Raw genomic sequence first — 20,034 nt, forward strand, 5'->3', positions numbered from 1 at the left:
TGCCTTCATCCTTACAGCCCTTTGAGATGTCACTTTACAGATGAGAAGACCAAGGCCTGGAGAATGGTTAAGTAACTTTTTCAAGATAATCCAACCACCACTAGTAGAATTGAAACCCAAACCCAGCTGCGGCTCCTAAGGTCATGTTCTAACCGGTTGTCGGCGAACTCCAAGTCTGGCCTGTGAGCTAAAAATGGTTTTTGCATTTTTCAAGGTTGGAGGAAAAAAATTTAAAAGAGAAAAATATTTCATGACATGTGAAAATTATGTGGAGATCAAATTTCAGTGTCCACAAAGTTCTTTTAAAGCACTTTATTGAAGTATACTTGACATATAAAAAGCCGTACGGGCCGGGCGTGGTGGCTCACGCCTGTAATCCTAACACTCTGGGAGGCCAAGGCGGGAGGATTGCTTGAGGTCAGGAGTTCAAGACCAGCCTGAGCAAGAGCGAGACCCCATCTCTACTACAAAAGATAGAAAGAAATTGTCCAAACAACTAAAAATAGAAAAAATTAGCCGGGCATGGTGGCGCGTGCCTGTAGTCCCAGCTACCTGGGAGGCTGAGGCAGAAGGATCGCTTGAGCCCAGGAGCTTGGGTTGCTGTGAGCTAGGCTGATGCCACGGCACTGTAGCCCAGGCAACACAGTGAGACTCTGTCTCAAAAAAAAAAAAAAGCTGTACATATTTAATGTACAGCAGTCCCCTTTATTGGCCACCCCCAGTGGACGCCTGAAACCGAGGATTATACTGAACCCTGTAGATACACTGGGTTTCTCCGTCTGATGACCGAGCCGGCCACTAAGCGACTAACGGGTAGGAAGCATCTAGTGTGGATAAGCTGGGCAGAGGGGTGATTCACGTCCCAGGCGGGACGGAGCAGTATGGCAAGAGATTTCAGTACGCCACTCCGAACAGTGTGCAATTTAAAACTTAGGAATTGTCTATTTCTGGAATTTTCCACTTAATATGTCAGACCATGGTTGACTGCAGAAAACAAAACTTCAGATAAGAGGGAGGACTACTGTATACATCTTGATGAATTTTGGGATAAGTGTACACCTGTGAAACCATCACCACCAGCAAGGCCATAAATATGTCCATCACCTCCCAAAGTCTCTTTCCACCTCTTTTATTATTATTATTGTTTGGGAGAGTTCTTTTTGTTTGGGGTTTTTTTGTGGTAAGAACACTTAACATAAGATCTACCTCTCTTAGCAAATATTTTAAATATACGATACTGTTAGCTATAGACACTATGCTATATGGTAGAATTTATCTTGCGTAACTGAAACTTCATATCCTTTAGCCAACAACCTCTCCATTTGCTGGAATGTGGCCATGCTCACTTGTTTATGTTTTGTCTCTGGCTCCTTTCACCCCCAACCGCAGAGTAAGTTGCAACAGAGACCATGTAGCTGTCAAAGCCTAATATATTTACTCTCTGGCCCTTCACAGGAAAAGTTTTCCAACCCTTATTCTAAACTTCTGAGCTGAATTTTCTTGCACTACTTCCCCATAGAATGCTAAGATTCCAAGGCTAAAAGGGGTTATGGTAGCACATGGGCCACCTAACTCCTAAGAGTACCGTGTAATGTTAGTACAGGTTTGTGATCCACCCCTGCCAAAATTATTAACTGCCCAGAATTCACGCAGGGACAGAAGTTGTTTCAGAGTGTAAGAAGATCCATGAGTCCGATTATTTGATTTCACAAAAATGTATATGGCCCCGCTATGTGCCAGTCCAGGAATATCAGCGACCAAGTCAAAGTCAGCCCCTGCCTCGTGGCCCAATGGGTCAGCTTCAGTGGTGTCCAGAGTGAGGTGCAACCCACTGGGGTGATGGATGAGAGTATTAGACATTCTATTTTTATTTTTCCTCATCCTCATAATGGACTTCTTGCAGTTTCCATGATCTATGATGGGCATTGTACATATATTTAATTTCTAAATAAACAGGTATACATACACTGATAGGAGTACACAATCAAAACCGTTTACAGACCTGATGCAACGTACAGGGCTGCCATTCATTCATTTTCTCTTTCCTGAAACAGCCAAAATAGAAGCCACTTTAATTTATTTTTTAACAAGGTGAGGCATAACTCCATAATGCATTTTTGGAGAGAGAGAGTCAGAATCCTACGACTTTTGCTGGTAAGGTTCACTGTTTTTGCTTCTGCCTCCCGGGTGGTTTCACTGAGCACAGTGGTTGCTTACAGATCAGCTTCTACTGTCAGAAAGGAGCTACGTTCCTGGCTTGCTTCCCTGTTCTGGGTGTCAGCAGCTGAACGCGTAGCAAATGGCTGGGACGCCACACTTAGGGGAGAGAGGGCACCCCGGAGACTCAGTCTCCCCAACGTGCCTGCACCACTCACCTCCCTCTCCACCAGCCCTGGCCCAGATCCCAGCTCCCACCGGGAGAAAGCCAAATTCCCAAAGCGGTAGGGCTAAGAGAAGAGGCCCTGCCCCATCTGGGACTAGGGACTGCCCAGTGGTCACAATTCAGGGTTCCTCCTGGCAGGCAGCGGCAAAGCGTCAGAAAGGCAGGCCACAAAAGTAAATGAGGCAGTGATTACGATAAAGACAATAACGGCCTTGTTATGGGAACTATTAAAATGAACCTCCCAAGGAAGTAATTAACCACAAAGAAAAAGAAGGCTCCACACGGTGTTTATAAAAAGAAACTCCCAGTTAATTCAGAGTTGCTTATGTCAGGTAAGAGAGGTAGACACCAATTCTCTCTCACCTGGTGTAAGCAATTCACAATTAACTGAGTTCTTTTTTTGGAGGAGATTCCTCGCTGTAGAGTATCCTTTTTATGGTTAATTACTTCCCTAGGAGGTGTGCTAAGCACTTTGCTGTTTATTGATAAATATTAAAGTTGTTGCTCATCAACTCCAGATCCGATCTTGCAGCACACTAATTACACCACTCCTTTTGTTTGTTTTGGGTGGGGGTGGGAGTTCCGCCCTAGGCCGGGTCCTGCTTTGAGATTTCTCAGGGAGGGCTGTGCGTGTGGTTTACAACCTGGCAGTGGGTCAGAGACGCAACCAGGCAGAACAGGAATGCAGGCCGGGGGAGCAGCTGCAACGGACACATTTGTTATAAATCTCATGAATGGGGGAAATAATAGAGCAATCTTCCAAAGCAGACTGGAAAAGGCAAATCACTTTTCCATCTCGAAAGACTCTACTTTAAAAAAAAAAAAAACTCACTTTAAAGTGACATACATTCTTTATTTTAAACTGAGACAGATAAAGATACAAATACAGATAGAGATATTTGAAGCCCTTATTAGCCTTTTTCAAGCCTGGTTCCTCGGAGAGAATTAAGCCCTGGTACCTCATGTCCCCTGCTAGTTCTGAAACTTCAGCTTGCAGCAAAACCATCGGAAGGGCTTGGTTAAACAGAGTGCTGAGCCCTACCCCTAGCGTTTCTGATCCTGTAGGTCTGGGGTGGGGTGCAAGAATTTGAATTTCTAGTAAACACCCAGGTGTTGCTGAGGCAGGTGACATTGATGCAGGTCCTCTTGAGAGCCACCATCCTAAGATAATCACTATGCAGTGAATTAACTTCTCTCCTATGCATCTAGAATGGTACCAGAAAAAGTACCGTCTTTGAAAGAATCGAGAAAATTTTCACGCAAATATTTTCAAACCCTGCTGGAAAAGGCTGCCTTAGAATATCCCCCACAAAAACAGTTTATGCCAACTCCCCTACCTTCTTACTCCCACGGCTTTCAAAGTCTCCAAACCCCCGCAGCTATGTGACCACCAGTGTAACCCCAGAAAGCAATGGCTGGTTCTGCGGGAACAAGCTTTACCTGCCATTACCACTGAAAAGAAGTGGGAACGGTTCAGACAGACATGCCAGCCAGCGGACTGTCTTTTTAATAGTGAGAGATCTTCACTTGAACTGCTCACCCCAATTTGAAAAAGAAGAGACTCAAAGAAATATTTTTGCTTACAGAAGACAAATAGCAGCTCATTAAAGTCTGAGAATACACACAACATGTGCGCCAAGTGACAGGCAGATAATATTTCATTATCACCACCCAGACAGAGGTGTGAGATTTAGTTCATCACAGCCAGGGGTAGGAGAGAGGGTGTAGATTTCCTCTAAAAGTGGGAACCGCAAGGTGAGGAGGCGTCGTTAGACCGTCTGGCCTGGTGAGACAGTCCTTACTCCCCCCTAACTCCCTTTTATCACCCAGAACTTAGAGTCAGGAGCCCCAGTCCTCTCTCATCATTCCCAGCCAGCGGGGCAGTCTGTCCGAAGCTCCAGTGGAATCCTCCCAGATGGGGCAAGGCAATGCCATTGGCCTGGAGACAGAGGGATAGGAGGAAGCCTTCCTACCCCTCTGAGCTTGTCTGCACTCACCATGCATCACTTCCTTCCTTACTGCGCTAGCAGAGACATCTTTTTTCCCCTGTGTTCCATTTTCAACACAGCACTGAAAAACATTTTGCTGCTTCTTCCCATCTCCGGTTTCTGAATAGGTGACACTGGACCATTGCAATGGCTAAGGGCCTGGGCTTCGAAGTTGGCTTTTGTGTCTCAATTCTGCAAGCCCCTTCGCTTCTCAAAGTCTCAATTTTCTTACCTGCAAAATAGGTATGATAATGCCAAAGCCATTAGCTGGTGTGAAGTATAAGTGAGAAAATATATGGTATTTTATGAGCTCCCTGGCTCATAGAATGCCCTCATGCATTGGTTGCTACTAACATGAATGTTATTAATATTTAATGTTATTTTCAAGAAGAGACAATGTATATAGATGAAACACAACCAGTGATTTTTCCAGTGTATATAACTACAAAAGATTGTAACCCTGTGCTTCAGGGCTGTGTAACTGCATGGAAAGTTTATTTAAAAGTCATATTTCCAGGCCCCCACTTTTGAGATTCTGATTTATTAAGTTAGATATAAGATCCAGGAATCTGCACTTTAACCAAGCACCCCAGGGTATCTGACACAATGCTCTGCAGACCACATTTTGAGAAAAACTTTTTTAAATAATGATTTCCCCTGAGTGGGCTGACCCAGCCCAGTGATACAGAGCCTATACCCCAGACCCCTACCCCTAATGTCCCAAGAACACACAAAGAGTGAAGTGAAAAAGAGAGGAATTTTATTCCAAGAAGAAATAAGTAACTGAAAAGACAGGAACACATCTTCATGTTTAGTTTCTTGGTGAATAACTTCAGTATGTTTTAGAAGTACTCTCTGTCCCTAATTGGAAAGGTGACTGATGTTTGTTTGAAAATTTAAAAATCTTTAACTCTTTGTCATTAGGGTGTGAATTCGTCCATCCACCCATTCATCCGTTCATCCACCCAACCATCCATCCATTAACTTATTCATTTGTGGTTTAACAAACATTTATTAAGGGTCTACTAATGTGAGACACTGGAAATAGGCCTCTGGAAATACTAAAAAAAAAAAAAAAAAGTGACATGTGTCCACCAAGAGCTCACTATTCAACTGAAAAGATGTATAAACAAGTTGTTGTTATGATTATTAATGCAATCGGGCATGTGAGGGATGACAGGGAGGGACTCCCTTGGATCAGCAGGAACACAGCAAAGGGACTGTCATGGAGTGAGGGTGTGAGCCTCCAGACATGAGAGAAAGCCCAGCACAGGGTACGCCCAGGGTGTTCAGCCTGTCTCCATGGAGAGCCCTCAAAGCCACAGATCTGTGTGATCAGTAACCCCTGGCAGGGGCTCTTCTTCATTTCCCTCCCTAAATTAAGGACTCCACCCTGGGTTCTCTTCGCAGCAGGATTTCCCACCCCACCTCCATCTGCAAGGCTTGGTGCCTCATTCTGCTCCAAAGTAGGCTGCCTTGGGTGAGGAGATGTGGATGCCGGCCGGAGCTCCGGGCGCGCCATCCAAGGCACTGTAGCCAGGTCTAAATGAGGAGAAATAACACTGGAGTGTGTCCAAAGCACTTGGAACAGATGAAACCCACCCCTCGCCCACTGCCTCCTTCCCCTCCCTCCCACTCCCACAACCATCCAAATTGGCTTGACATGATTCAGGGATGCTATTCCGGCATTTATCTCACTTGTTAATTAATAACTCACCTTGTCTGTGCATTTAGCAGAGCCAAGCTAGGGACTTTGGGGACTCTGGAAGGGTTGTGATTCTCACGTCCAAATAGCCCAGTTTCTTCCCCCAGCGAGAGACAAAGCTTGGGGAACCCATTGTAAATGCCTTGATTAATGTGTGCTAATCATGTTGATGGATTGGTTGGGTGGGGAACAGCTTAAAAGTGCAACATGTCTCTATTAATTGTGTTGGATGAGGGTTCTCCTTGCAGTCCAAAGACCTTGTGGCAAATGTAGCTGGAGCCATAAACAGAGTCCCCGACCAGCTCCCAGAGAGGAAAGCAATATATCTAATGCTCAGGAAAAAACCTTGGCCTTGAGGACACTGCCAGCTGGCCAAGTGCTGGGTCTGTCTTCCTTGGGAGGGAAGCAGAACTAGCCCCAACTGAGATCCTAGAGGCACACAGAGCATCAGAGGTCTGAAATCACTCTGGATCTTCCAAGGGAATAAGGTCTTTGACTTCCTGGGCATATTTAACAAGAGAAACTTCTGTTTAGGAAACTGAAGACAGAGGTCAGTTTTCTTTTATTCCACTGAGCTTAAAAAGAAAAAAGATAGAACCCGTTTTCCACTGCATATAAAAATTATAGTCGGTAAGATGTTGGAAAGGTTACATGATACAAGAACTGTGCCGAGCTTTCTGTGCACCTCGGGGATGGGAGCACCTCCCGGCGGGTCTCTCTGCTGCTACTCTTGGCGGGTGCTCTCTGTCCTCCCACACGGCAGCCAGAGGGATGGTTTTAAATTGTAAATCTGGTCATTCCATGCCCTCAAAGGACTTCTCATCTAGTTAGAATCAAAAATAAATGTTTGTTTCGCCTTGGCCTAGACGATCCTCTCTGTGTTCCCTACCTTGTCTCTGACCTGTCCTTGCCAGCCTTCTGATTGCCACACGTGGTAAGCTCGGTGCCCCCAGGGCCTTTGCATGACTGTCTCCTTCTGATCATTCAGTTCTCAGCTCAAATGCCCCCTTCCAGGGAGGGCTGTGTTTACGCTAGGAAGTCTCCCTCTGTCTCTCTCCCATCACCCATTAGTGTTCCTTTATAGAAATGTCACACTCCCAAATTTTCCTGTATATATTTTTCTTGTGGGTTGTCTGTTTCTTCCCACCAGAATATAAGTTCAATGAGTCTATCTCATCACATTGTTTCCATTTTACAGATGAGAACGTTGAGGCTCAAGAAAGTAAGACTCGCAGTGGGCCTTTCAGCTACGCACTGGGATGTATGGCTTTTCTCCTTAAAGCCATGATCTCACTTCTTATGAAACGCCAACAAAATTTAGACAATGTTTCTGAAGAAGATTCAAACGAGTACGGAGTTTGTGTTGTTGCAAAGAGGCCCCAGGGAATATCACCTCAAAGATAAAATTTTCCCATTAAAAACCTTTTTCTGGTAAATTTATTTGACCATTGAATTAAAAAAAAAAAAGGTATTTAAAGTTTATGAGTTTACCCAACACAGCACCTTCAGTCTTTTCTAATCAAGTCTTTAGTAGTTTAAATGGTTATTAAGTATCTCTTAAGGGATTATATTTTTTCCCTGATTAGATGACAAATCAAATATTCATTATAAAATTGTGACGAAAATGCATAATCTGAAAAAACTGTTAATCATTTAAATCACTATGGACTTATTTCAGGGAATTAAGGGATTGAGACACAGATTTAACTGGTGGCGAGGAGGTAACGTTGATATCACTATGTTGGCTTCCTGTATCTGTGCCTTGGCCAGAGACTCTGCCCGGATGGTAAGAATGATCCAGCCCAAAATGTCAATAATGCCGAGGTTGAGAGATCCAGTGTAGGTTGGTCCGAGTGCAGTGATGTTTACAACCAATTAATCACAAGCAGTTACAGATTCCTATGTTCCTTCTCCACTCCCACTGCTTCACTTCACCAGCAAAAAAGAAAAGAAAGAAAGAAATCTAGTGTAGACATTAATATCTCCCAGGAACACATTCTATCTGAGGGATCAGATGGTCCAAACACAGGGAGTGTCCTTTGGGCTGATGTCAAAGGACACGATGTGTCAGGCCTGAGACACTGAGCCCTCACCAGGGATCAGGCCTGCGCTAAGGCTTTACCCACATTGCTCAAATAAATCATGGCAATGCCCAGAAGAGCCCTAAGAGCCTCTCATTATCCTTTACGAGGAAGCAGAAACGAAGAGCCGGGGAGGGGAAGCGGCTTCCCCAAGCGCCCACAGCTAAAACACAGCCACGCCCAGGTCAAGAGCCCTCCTGTGGGCCCTCAGAGCACCCGAGTGTGGTGGCTGGGTAAACTGTGAGTGTCTGAACCTCAGCCCCTCAGAAATACGAATTCTGCAGCATGCTGAAAAACGCCATTGGCGTTAGCTTCCCCCCGCCCCCCAGTTTTGGATCTGGCGTTTTTGCCACAAATTGCTCAGGCACTGGAATGCCAGGGGCGAGCAGGGGAAAGTGGAGCAGTTGGCCTTTAAATAGCGAGGCGTTCTCCACAGCACAGCAAGAGCAGCTGCCCAAGGCCTGTGCTCTTTTCTTTGACTTTCTGTCTTCTCAGCCAAGAGTGCTGGGGGATTGGAGCGGGGCCAGAACTCTGTGGCCAAATGCAAATTCAAAGAAAACTGCAAGGTGTTCCCCAAACCTCTGCACCCGGCACTGTTCTTCCTGCCCGCTCACAACAAAGTCCCGACCTTTCCAAGGTGATTCTCTCCCTCTGCCTGTCCTCAAGGTATGTCGTCACTGTGCTGGCCCCCACCCCCGCCTTCCTGGAACTCTGGGCCTCGTGCACTGAAGGACGCTACCATGTCATTTATGGAAATCACAGAATGATTTCATCTATGAGAGTCTGGGAATGTCGGATGCAAAAAAGCTAAAATGTAGAGCAGCTACCAAGCCCAGAGAGGGAAAGTAGCTTCTTCAGGACCGGAAAGTAGGCAGGGCAGACTTGACACTGGAGCCCTGGTTCCCTGGCTCAAAATCCAGGATGCTTTTCTCCATGCTTTGTTGCCACCAAAAGGACCCCGTGACCCTCAGGAGAATGGGTGTCTGCCACCACTGGTTTGAGCCAAGGTCCATCTCACATCTGGGACCTAGCCTAGGATGAGCAGCAGTACCCAGGAGCGTAGCAGTGAGTGCCTTCTTCACCTTTGCCCCCAGGCCCCTCACTCACCTCACCCTAGTTACAGCCCTGCTCAGACCATTCGTCGTTGGTGGCGATGATAGCACACACCTTCCCCACACCAGCCACACTCCCGGGCAGAGCCCCTTGAAACTCGTTTATTCATTCAACAAACATATACTAAGCCCCTATCCTATGCCAGGGCACATGAATAAATGAGACTCAGACCCTGCCCGCAAAGAATCCACAGTCTGGTGGTGGGTAAACTATATTTTAAACCAGTCACTACAGAGCTGTATTTTAAGGGTCCACGGTAGAGGTAAAGCCAAGAGACCATGGCCACCCAAAGGAGGGGCATCAAAGACTTCCAGAGCAGGTAAAGATTGAATTTTGAAAGATATAGAAAAATTAAGCAAGGAAGGAGGGGAAAGCATTGTGGGTGAAGGGAACAGCAGATACAGAGGCACAGAGGCAAGAAACAGCAATGCGTAGGTGGGGACCCCTGAGAATGTCGATACATTGGGATGCAGAGTCCATGTGGAGGATGGAGGAGACTGTTGACTCAGGCCTGGGGCTTGCGTGCCCTCAGACAGAAGGCCAAGGTATCTGCTTGAGTTACTACGAGACACATGCCACAGCCAAAAAAAAAATGTGGCCTCTTGTTATGTTTCCTCCATTGCACGTGGACATTTCACCCCAGGGGAAGGAGACAGCCTGGCAGAGTGGTCGGGAGGCTGTGCGGTCAGAGGGCTTGAGGCCAGGTCTGGTCCCAGCTTCTCCACTCACTCATGGTGGGAATGAGCTGGAGCAAGTTTTGAGCCTCAGTTTTGTCCTCTGTAAAGTGGGGCTAAGGCTAGTTCCTACCTCTCAGGATGCTGTGAGGCTTAGATGAGTTACTATATGCAGAATAGCATGAGGGTTCCCACACGTCAGCTGAGCAACAGAATCACCTGGAAGGCTTCGTGCGCAGATGGCTGGGCCGCACCCCAGAGTTGCAGATTCAGTAGGTCTGGCGTGAAGCCCAAGAATGTGCATTTCTAACAGGTGCCCAGATGATGCTGCCCCTTTGAGAACCACTGACTTAGCATAATATGTGCCTTTTTAAGGGAAGCCCGAGTGCTGGCAGAGAAGGATTCCTCCGAGCGTGGCAGCCCTGGGCCAGCTGATGGCGAAGACAGGCCAAGCAGCTCTGCATCCTGAGCGCTGGGGACTTGATTAGCAGATGGGCCCTGGGGACATCCCCGTGCTTGCTGAGTCCCTTACCACAGAGGCTTGTCAACAGAGGGGGCTCAGAGCCCCAACTTCCTGGGCTCCATCCTCCTCTTTCAAGAGTGTTAGACTAAAAGGCAAATGTGGAGAGGCGGTGATCGCTAGCCTTGGTCCCTTGCCCGCCTTAGGACAGCGCTTGCCGGGCCAGCAGGTGAAGCTGAGCCCTTTACCACTGGGGCCCGCAGGCTGTGAGTCAGGCAGACCTGGCTGTAAATTCTGGCGCTGGTTCTTACTAACTGCGCTTCTGTGAGCAAAGAACATGACCTCTCTGGTCCTCAGTTCTCTCATCTGTAAACTGGTAACAATGATATCAACCTCACAGGCCTGGTGTGAGGTTTGACTAGAAAGTTCCTAGGAAACACCTTACTGCCACCTTATGTACCTGGTGGCTCTAAGGATTCCTAACTCCCTGAATGATAGGACTTCAGAGATTCTAAAAACATACACTGCCCCCCAGTCAAAAGTGAATCATGTTGAGTAATGCATACATCTCAAAATCAGGAAACCATCTTTGTGTCCCTGTTATAATACATTCCGCTCAATCCCACCCCCACTGGCTCTGGAAGGGGTGACACTGTCCTCCCAAGCAGGGCGGCTCACTGCCATGTTCTGTTGGCCTGCCCAGGGTTACAGAAACCTTTGGATGAGTTGCCGACATTTAGAGGATTTCATTTAACCAACAGAGAAAGTGAGGGGAGAGGTTAACTTGCCCAAAGTCCGACGGTGGAAGAGCTGGGATTGGAGTCCAGGGCTCCTGATTCGAAATGTCTTGTTCCCTCTTCTCTCAGACCCTGCTTCTGAAAGTGGTCGGATACCAGGGTGTGCCAGAGAGTCCAAAACCTCTGGGCATCTGGGGTCAGGAAGGGAAATGGGGGTCCGTGGAGAAGACAGGTGCAGACAAGGGAAGCTGCAGTCCCCAGGGTGAGCCTCTCCTGTCCTTTCCCTGCCAGGCTCACTCAGGAAGCATGTGGCTCAGGGAGGGCAGAGCCAGGGAGAAAACCCCAGCCCACCTGGCCCATCACCCAAAGTCTTGGCCTTTGATGAGCAACACTGATGTCATCGCTTCCCAGCCATCACACCGTCCGCCAGGCTGGCCACTCCGTTGGTCTTTGACATGCCACCTTGTCTGTGCATGTTGCCACGCAGGTTTTTGGATGCTCCTCTGCCTGGATCTCTGTTCTCTGTTCCTAATCACTCAGGCCATGGCTTCTTGACATCTTTCCACCCCCACCACCTCCACCCAGATCATGCTACCAACTTTGCTGGGCTGGACTGTTGGTCCTCCAGCTTCCGGTTCCACACAGAGCAGTCGGAAGAATCCTTTCAGAAGTCAGATCATACCCCACTCCTGCTCGAACCTTGCCAGGGCCTCCCAGCTCCCGCAGGATGGCAGCCGGGCTGCCGCAGTGGCTTCCCGTGCTCTGCATAAGCAGGTCCCTGCTTCCACTCTGATCTCCTTCCTTCCCTCTCCTCCTCTCCTTCATTCTGCCCCATGCCTGCCATCTGTCATTCCTACAACTCCCAAACACATCTTCACCCTGGACTTCTGCACTTCTGCTCCCTCTGCCCAGAATGCTCTTCTTCCAGATGTTTCTATGACTCATTTCCTCATTACATTTATATTTCTACCCAAACGTCACCTCTTCAGAGAAGCCCTCCCTGGTTCCCCTGGCTCAAGCAACAAATCCCTGCCCCGTCACTCTCCACCATTGCGCCCTGCTTTCCTTAGTGTCTTCAGAACATCCCGCTCTCTAAAAGTCTCGTGTGCATTTGTTTGTTGACTGTTTCCCCCTCTAGAACCCAGGGCCACAACACAGGGCCCGTGTCTGTCTTGATCAACTCATGTTTACATGAGTGGGGTGAATAACAGCTTTCATGAGAAGTGTTTGGGATAGGAAGCAGTTATCTTTTTTTTTTTTTTGAGACAGAGTCTCACTGTGTTGCCTGGGCTAGAGTGCCGTGGCGTCAGCCTAGCTCACAGCAACCTCAAACTCCTGGGCTCAAGCAATCCTTCTGCCTCAGCCTCTCGAGTAGCTGGGACTACAGGCATGTGCCACCATGCCCGGCTAATTTTTTTTTCTATGTATTTTTAGTTGTCCAATTAATTTCTTTCTATTTTTAGTAGAGACGGGGTCTCGCTCTTGCTCAGGCTGGTCTCGAACTCCTGAGCTCAAACAATCTGCCGGCCTCGGCCTCCCAGAGAGCTAGGATTACAGGCGTGAGCCACCGCGTCCGGCCTAGGAAGCAGTTATCTTTTAGTCAACAGATTATCTGAGGAGACATAAATTTCGTTTTAGGACTAAAAAAAGACATGCATACAGACAATGACACCTGAGTCACGATGTACCACTGATGAAACCATTTTATTAATGCAAAGAAAATCCAAATAGATACATCATTTCTTTTCGGTAAGACACGAACACATGGTTATACTGCTCTTGATCTGCGTTGTTGACTTTGCTTATCCCATATACTGGCTTCCTGTGAGCTCATGCACTAGGTGTGCACGCCTGGTGATCCTCCTTTAAAACAAGAGGAAAGGCAGAGGCTGGTGAGGATGGCTGTTGGGTGAACCCCAGACTCCTGAAGTACAGCTTGCTTGGAGAGGTGCGGAGCAGGGAAGAGCAGCAAGGCTGGGCCTGGGCCAGCTGTGTGTGAACCCGCATCACCACCCACTAGCAGCTGCCCAAGCTTAGTCAAGTAACTTACCCTCTCTAGGCCTCGGTTTCTCCATCTGTAAAATGGGAATAAACAAATGGTTTCTCTACACTAAATGCTTTTGCATAAGGCTTGCTTAATCTTTGGCAACGGCCCTATTAAGTTGGTGTGATTGTTACTTCCATTCTTCGGATGAAGAAACTGAGGCTCAGAGAAGTAAAGTGACTAGCCCGAGGCCACACAGCCAGGATGTTGCAGACCTGGGGTTGGACCCAGGTCATCTGCTGCCCATGTGATCCTGTGGTCCGAGTTGGCAGTGCAATGCTGGATCCTGCCCCTATCCCACAGAGGAGATGTGAAGACTAAATGAGAAAATCTCCAGGGAGCGCGCAAAGCATGGCCGTGGCCACGTTTAGGAATGACACTGTTTAGGAATTAGTACTTCCAATTTCCATAATGCAGCAGGAAGCTTGTGCGATAGCTGAGTCTGGACCCTTCTCCCGACTGGCAGTCTGAGGGCATTTCTCCCTGCAGCAGGAGGAGAAGCACCATGCCCCCGTGCTAATTCGCCAGCTCTAGGGCCAATCCTCCCACCGCCCCCCAGAGACAAGGTCTCCCCTCAGGCAGAAAGTAACTGTTCCAGCTTCTTGCGCTGAGGTGTCGGTGGTGACAGCCCCTTTTCTTTCTGAGGGACCCAGCAGGTCACTGTCTGGCACCAGGCTGCCACCCCCTGCCGGGCCCGGGCTTCGCCAGCCGTTGGCTCTGTTCTGTCTGACCTGTCAGTGGACTCTGAAATGGAGGTTGATGAGGAGCAGAGCAGGGTAGAGGGGGCAGCGAGAGACTGGGAGCAGCAGGCAGAGGGCAAGCATTGGGGGAGAGCAGAGGCTGAGAGCAAAGGCGCCTGCTCTCTGTTGCCAAAGGTTTTTGTTACAGTAAAGGGGGGAGACAGCAGCAGCCAGCATAGAAATCCCCCCGGTATAAAAACCGGCTCTGGGCTAACAAGGGCGAGACCATGCCAGAGAGGCCTGTCGGGGCTGTCCAAGGTAGGAAATTTCCAATCACATGAGATCATCCCCAGGGGCCCTTTCTGGGTTGAGAGTCAGCAGAGCAAGGGAGGCAGGAAAGGATGGAAGGAAGGAGGGAGGCGGGAGAGAGAACAACTAGAAAATGCACATGTTTCCTGAAGCCTCAGCATTTCCCGTGCAAAGGCCTGCGACATTCAGGGAACACCTTTATATGGCTGTGACTACTCACAGCCTCCTGTGAAGAATGGAGAGCAGAAGTCGAGAGGCTTTGGGGATAGACAACGGCAGTTGTCCGTCATTCCTACCTCATTTACTAACTTTGTGACTTTGGGCAAGACCCTTAAGCCCTCTGAGCCTCAGTTTCTTCATCTGCAAAATGGAGATCATAGAGTCCACCTCAAAGGGTTCTTGCGAGCGTGGCTGGGTGACGGCTGGGTGGAGGGTGGCCAGCACACACTGGGAAAGCATGGGGGCCTTTAGCAACTGGCGGAGGACCAGCCCTGTTGGGACTCCCCTGAGTCAGAGCTAGGGAAAGCTAGGAGCTGGGCAGAGGGTCCACTAAAACATTCTGCATCCCAGTCTTCTGAAAAATAAATCCCCCCCAATATGTATTTATTACTCTTCTGTTTGACTCAGTCCTGCCTTAGATAAAAGAGCTTGTGTAGGCACCGACCATGTCATGGCAGAGGGCACAACAGGCTCCTGTGCGTTGGACACTCAGAGTGTTTAACAGTCACACAACCTTACATGGCAGCTTTGTGCAGGATGTGGCTTCAGAGTGCAGCAAATGGGGTTCAAAACCCAGCCCCACCACGAAGAAGCAGCGTGGTCACAGACGAGTTATTATCTCCTCATACATCCCCCATCCCCCATCTATAAATGCCCAGGGTTCTGGCGGTGACTTAATAAGGGCATGCATGTAAAGGACTTAGCCCAGTACCTGGCACCGAGGAAGCTCTTCCTGAGCACAAACCATCACTCTCGTTAGATGCGGTCACCATTAACACTTCCGTCCTACCGCACCCAGGATGTTGTCACCTAGCACAGGCTCCCTGCTCTGAAATGCATTGGCCTTGATAGGCCCTGGGAGCCCAAAGCACACGTGCTCGTAGTGTGATATGGCTGGCGTTGGGCCTGATCACCCAAAGGTCTGTATTTTATGGGAAGTCGGTCAAGGATGGGGCTGCTCTCTGACTACTGAGTAGCTAAAGGCTTGGCTGGTCGCTCCAAAGACAGAGCCTCCAAGCCGGCAGCCCTGTGTTCTCATGAAGTGCATTTTGCACTAGATACAATTGCAGGGAGATACTCTGAGCCAAAAGGGGTCCATGGTCAGGAAATGCTGCCTGTTCCATCACAATATTAAAGACTCATTGTGCATATGCACATAGCGAAGGCTCCAGGAAGACCTGTCATAAAGAAACCAGTTTAACTTTGTTTAACTGATGACTCCCAAATTGTATTTGAGCATAGATATTCTGGTCCCACCCCCACTTCTGTGCTTCAGGGAACCCCTAGTATCCTCCCATAGGTAGAGTTTGGAAAAGCTGCTTTAGTCCCTCAGAGTCAGATGTACTGCTATCAGTATTTGAAAGGTATTTTCAGTAATTCAGAATGGAGGGTCTCAAGCTCTCATGGGCAACATAATCATCTTGGGAATCTTCTTTAAAATATAGATTCCCAGGAATTCAGTCAGTCAGGGGTGACAGCAGGAATCTGCATTTCGACATCCTTCAGGGCAGGTGGTTGGGGAGCACACCCTGAGCAACACTGGCTTAGAGCCCGGCCACTGGAAATACGGTGCCCGGGACAGCAGCGTTGGCATCACCTGGTACTTGTAAGTAACGCAGGCTCTCAAACCCCACCCTAGGACCACAGGACTGGAACCTTCCTTCTGTCACGATCCCTGAGGGATTCCGATGCTGATTAGTATTTGAGAAGCGTTGGTTTAAAAGATTTCTGTTGATAATATTTGTTTTTGGGTTTTGTCCATTTGTTTAGTTTTTTGGTGAAGAATCATTTTTTTAAAAAATGAGCTTGCTGGACAAATACAGCAAGCTCATTGACAAAAATTTCTGCCAGTGGCCTCAAGATACAGCCTGAGTCCTACTGAAAAAGAGATCTTACCTGTATCATATCCCTGCCTTCGGTAACGAAGCCTTGGTTTTCCTAAGCTGTCTTTGCTTCCTTCCCCACGTGCATCCTGAGGAGTAGAAAAGCCCGCAAACAGCATTCAGTGGGGCCTCCGCGCTGCCAGATCTCTGGTCAGACGTGATCGATCTTCCATTGCTAAGTCGTAAGAAAGGCCAGAGGGGGCTTTGGGGCCAGGATCTCTGGCCTTGAAACCCAGAGACTGACAAAAAGAATTAGCAGGAAGTAATAGGGAAACTTCCAACAGACCTTGCAGAGAGAGCACAGATACAGTTTCACCTCCTGCAATATTTAAGAATGGCCGTTGCTCGGGGTTGGGGGAGGGAGATGCCTGAGGAACGACGGTGCATCAGGCAGCCGGGGTATTAATGGCAGGTGAAACCTTCCAAATGAGCACCCTGTCAGCCAATCTATTGCTTTAAAAGGTTGGCAACGCGGGAGACCTAACAGAGGCAACGAAGAACTAATCTCATGTTGCCAGGTTAAATCAAGTCAGCCCTGCCCGTTCCTTTCACTTCTTAGTTACATCAAGCCAGAATACTTTCAATTATCCCTCACTTCCAACTTGTCAGCAGGCATTGGGTAAAATGCAAATGGAACAGTGCCCTTCCCTGGCGGAAAGCAGGAACTATCAGCAAGAGTAGCCTTCATGTATTGAACCCTTCCTCTGTCTTAAGTGCTACACACACATTCATCATCTCATTTCATATGCCCTGTCTTCTAGCATCTCTGTGCACTTCGGTGTAGTAGGTGCTATTAAGTCCATTCTACAGATTGGAAAACTGAGCCACAGGAGTTCAGTCACTTGCCCAAGGTTACACAGCTGATCAGTAATAGACCAGGTTGAAAACCAAACCATTCTGATTCTAAAGACCATATTCATTTGCTATTTTTCTAACTGGGCCAAGAGCCCAGTGTCACCCTGGGCCAGTGGGCTAGGGGCAGGGGCCAAGCCCGGCATCTTAGCAGGCCCTGAGCTTCAGAGTGACTTCCTTGAAGGTTTCTAAGTGCTCCCCCAGTGTCAGGGACTAGCCAGGGTCAGCAGTGCCAACTGGGAGGAGCACCCCAGGCCGGACTAAAACCCGCATGAATCCTGGTCCCTGTTTATCTCCTTCACGGTGCTAGTCAACCCTCTGCATGTGAGGTCAACCAGATGCCCCAAGTTGTTTTGGGATTTGTGTTGGTGGGATATCCCAATGGCCAGCCCCATTCCAGAGGGCAGCCTGGTGAGCACATTGCTCCTGCTGGCCAGAGAGGTATTTCTTTTACAAGGTCTTGTGAGATCCGGATGCCAGAATGGTGCTTACCTGATGATTTGGGGTGACTCAAATTATTTATATAGACAGGGTCCCAGAAAAAATATTTTACATTTTCCCAGGGTCCTACCCACCCTAGGCATGCCTTGCCAGAGCTTACCTTAAAACAAACTAACACCCAAGGCACAGACCAATCCTATGGTTGTCATCTTTCTTTTTACTCAAGAACCCCTGTCTGTCTCTAACTAAAACCCAGCAGCAGCCTTTGGCCTTTGCCAGCCAGCACCCGTGCCCCGGGACTCTGCCGCTTCCTCCTTCCCACCATGAAGAGCAAACAGCACCAGGTTTCTCTCGTGCCTCAACTTGTTGCCTCTTCCCTTCTTTCCATAGCTTCGTTGACTTCTACCTCCTCTTCACTTGCTGATCTCAAACGTGGCCCTCAGATTTATTGGGTTTACCACCTGGACTACCTGTATTTTTTTTTGGGAAAATGAGAACTTGGCAATTACCTAGCTCTCTATGGGTAAACAAACATACATGATGTCAAGAAGACCTATCACAAAAAAAAAAAGTAGAAATGATTCAGAGGCACTTAGTAGGTAACTAGGTGCTCACAACTGTCCTAAGTGTCTTACATGATTATCTCCCCTGAGGTATCATCATCATTACCCCACTTTGTAAATTCGCCTGTGTAGACAGGTGACTAAGGTGAAGATCAAGACCATGCCCAGCACCCAGAGACTTTCCCTGTGCCCTTTCCCAGCCAATACCGCCCTGTAGAGGAAACTGCAATGTCTAACTTTCTAGCATCATTGATTAACTTTGCCTGTTCTCAAACACCCTATGAATAGCTCAGAGTATGCTCTTGAAAGCTCACGTTTTTAACCAACCCACTCTATGGCCTCCTGGCCCAATTAGTAGGGAAGGTAGATTTGGTGGTTGTTGGTACCATCAAACCAGACTCTAGAAAGAGGGTTGTTCCTTTTTAAAATCTGAGCTTCTGACCAGTTCCCAACGAGGTGTGGGGTGGAGACAGTAGCAGAGCTACCCACGGGACCTGCAGTGAATTGTCGGAGTCAACGTGTACCACCCTGTCACGAATGTGTGCCACCCTGTCACGAGATGAAACTGAGAAAAGTAAATTTAGGTGTTTCTCCGAAGCCTTTCAGAAAGCCATGGAGGTCATGCAGGTTGGAAAGGGAGTCATTTGCATAGCAAGCTACCAAAAGGCACCAAAAATTAATTGAACAAAATGCTTCCATGCACATTCTCCATAAGCTGCCCAGTTTACAAAGTCCAAAGGGGAAAATAAGTGAAATACGCATCCTCTGAGTCCTGGAGCCGTCCCCTGTGAAAGCCATGATGCAAGGACGCAGGCAGCCTCTTCCAGGCAGCGTGTCAGCGACTCTGGAATGCCCAGATGTGCACTGCGGCTGCCTCACAGCCTCTCTGATTTCACAGGGCCTCCTCCCCACCCAGCACAGCTTTGCCAGTAAGCGTTCAGCTAAAGCTTTGAGCCTAATCTCCTGGCTATTTAGGAGCTCCTTTCCTTTTAAGATCTAGCAGAACAAACCAGACAGGGGCTGGAAATGGCCGACGCAATCGTACAGGCAGCACAGAAGCTAAGTGCCACCTTGTACCCGTGGTAAACAGCTGAAGGGGGCTTTGAGTCTCCCAGGTAAATACAATGGTCCTCAGCAGCCTACGTTGCCAGGGATGAATTCCCAGGCATCTTGTTTCTCATGCTGATTCCTTTTCAGATGCTCATTTCAACCAGCCAAGTTCTTTCCCAGCTGTAGGAGTAGACAGGCCTTCAGAAGTGATTAAATCTTACAGCAGCCCACTCTGTCCCTGGGTAATGGGTGTCCACTGCCCTGTCTTCAGACGCCCTTTTGGGGCAATGTCTGCTCCTTCCAATAATAAAGGCAGAGGGTGACAATGTCATTGGTTGCCTTTCTCTACTTTTTACTCATAGCTGCTTCTTAGCCGCTTAGGTAATTTCCGGCAGCTTCTCGAAGCCTCCGTTTCGTCCTCTGTGGGATGGGTGATATGGTGACAATAGTGATAATACAATTTACTGAGCACTCACTGTACCAAGCACTGCTCTGAGTACTGTATATATAATAACTGCTTTAATCCTCCCAACAGCATTTTCTAACATCATGATCATGAGGGAAACTGAGGCACCAAGCAGTTAATTGCCCAAGGTCAACAACTCCAGACACCCTCTTCCAGAGTCTGAAGTTTAAAAGGTTACGTTATTCTCCTTTGTGGGATTGCCATGAAGATTTAAATCAATAATATACGTAAATTCTGCTCAATCTATAGCATCTATTATTACTATTAATTTTATGAACCAATCACTGTTTGGAAACCTGTATTCTTGCCAAGATTCAACCAGCCCAGAGCTCATACCAGTGAATGACTCTAAATATAAAGGGATATTAGTTTCATTTATTTTCATG

At 48.0% G+C, this 20,034-nt stretch overlaps 1 protein-coding gene across 4 annotated transcripts in view; it reads left to right on the plus strand.

Annotated features, from left to right (window-relative positions):
- Nucleotides 1-20,034, plus strand: part of TENM2 (teneurin transmembrane protein 2) — an 888,605-nt gene that overhangs the window by 799,694 nt on the left and 68,877 nt on the right. The window lies entirely within an intron of this gene.

This window comes from Propithecus coquereli, unplaced genomic scaffold, assembly GCF_000956105.1.
Source record: "Propithecus coquereli isolate 6110/MARCELLA unplaced genomic scaffold, Pcoq_1.0 Scaffold483, whole genome shotgun sequence".
NCBI classification, from domain to species: Eukaryota; Metazoa; Chordata; class Mammalia; order Primates; family Indriidae; genus Propithecus; species Propithecus coquereli.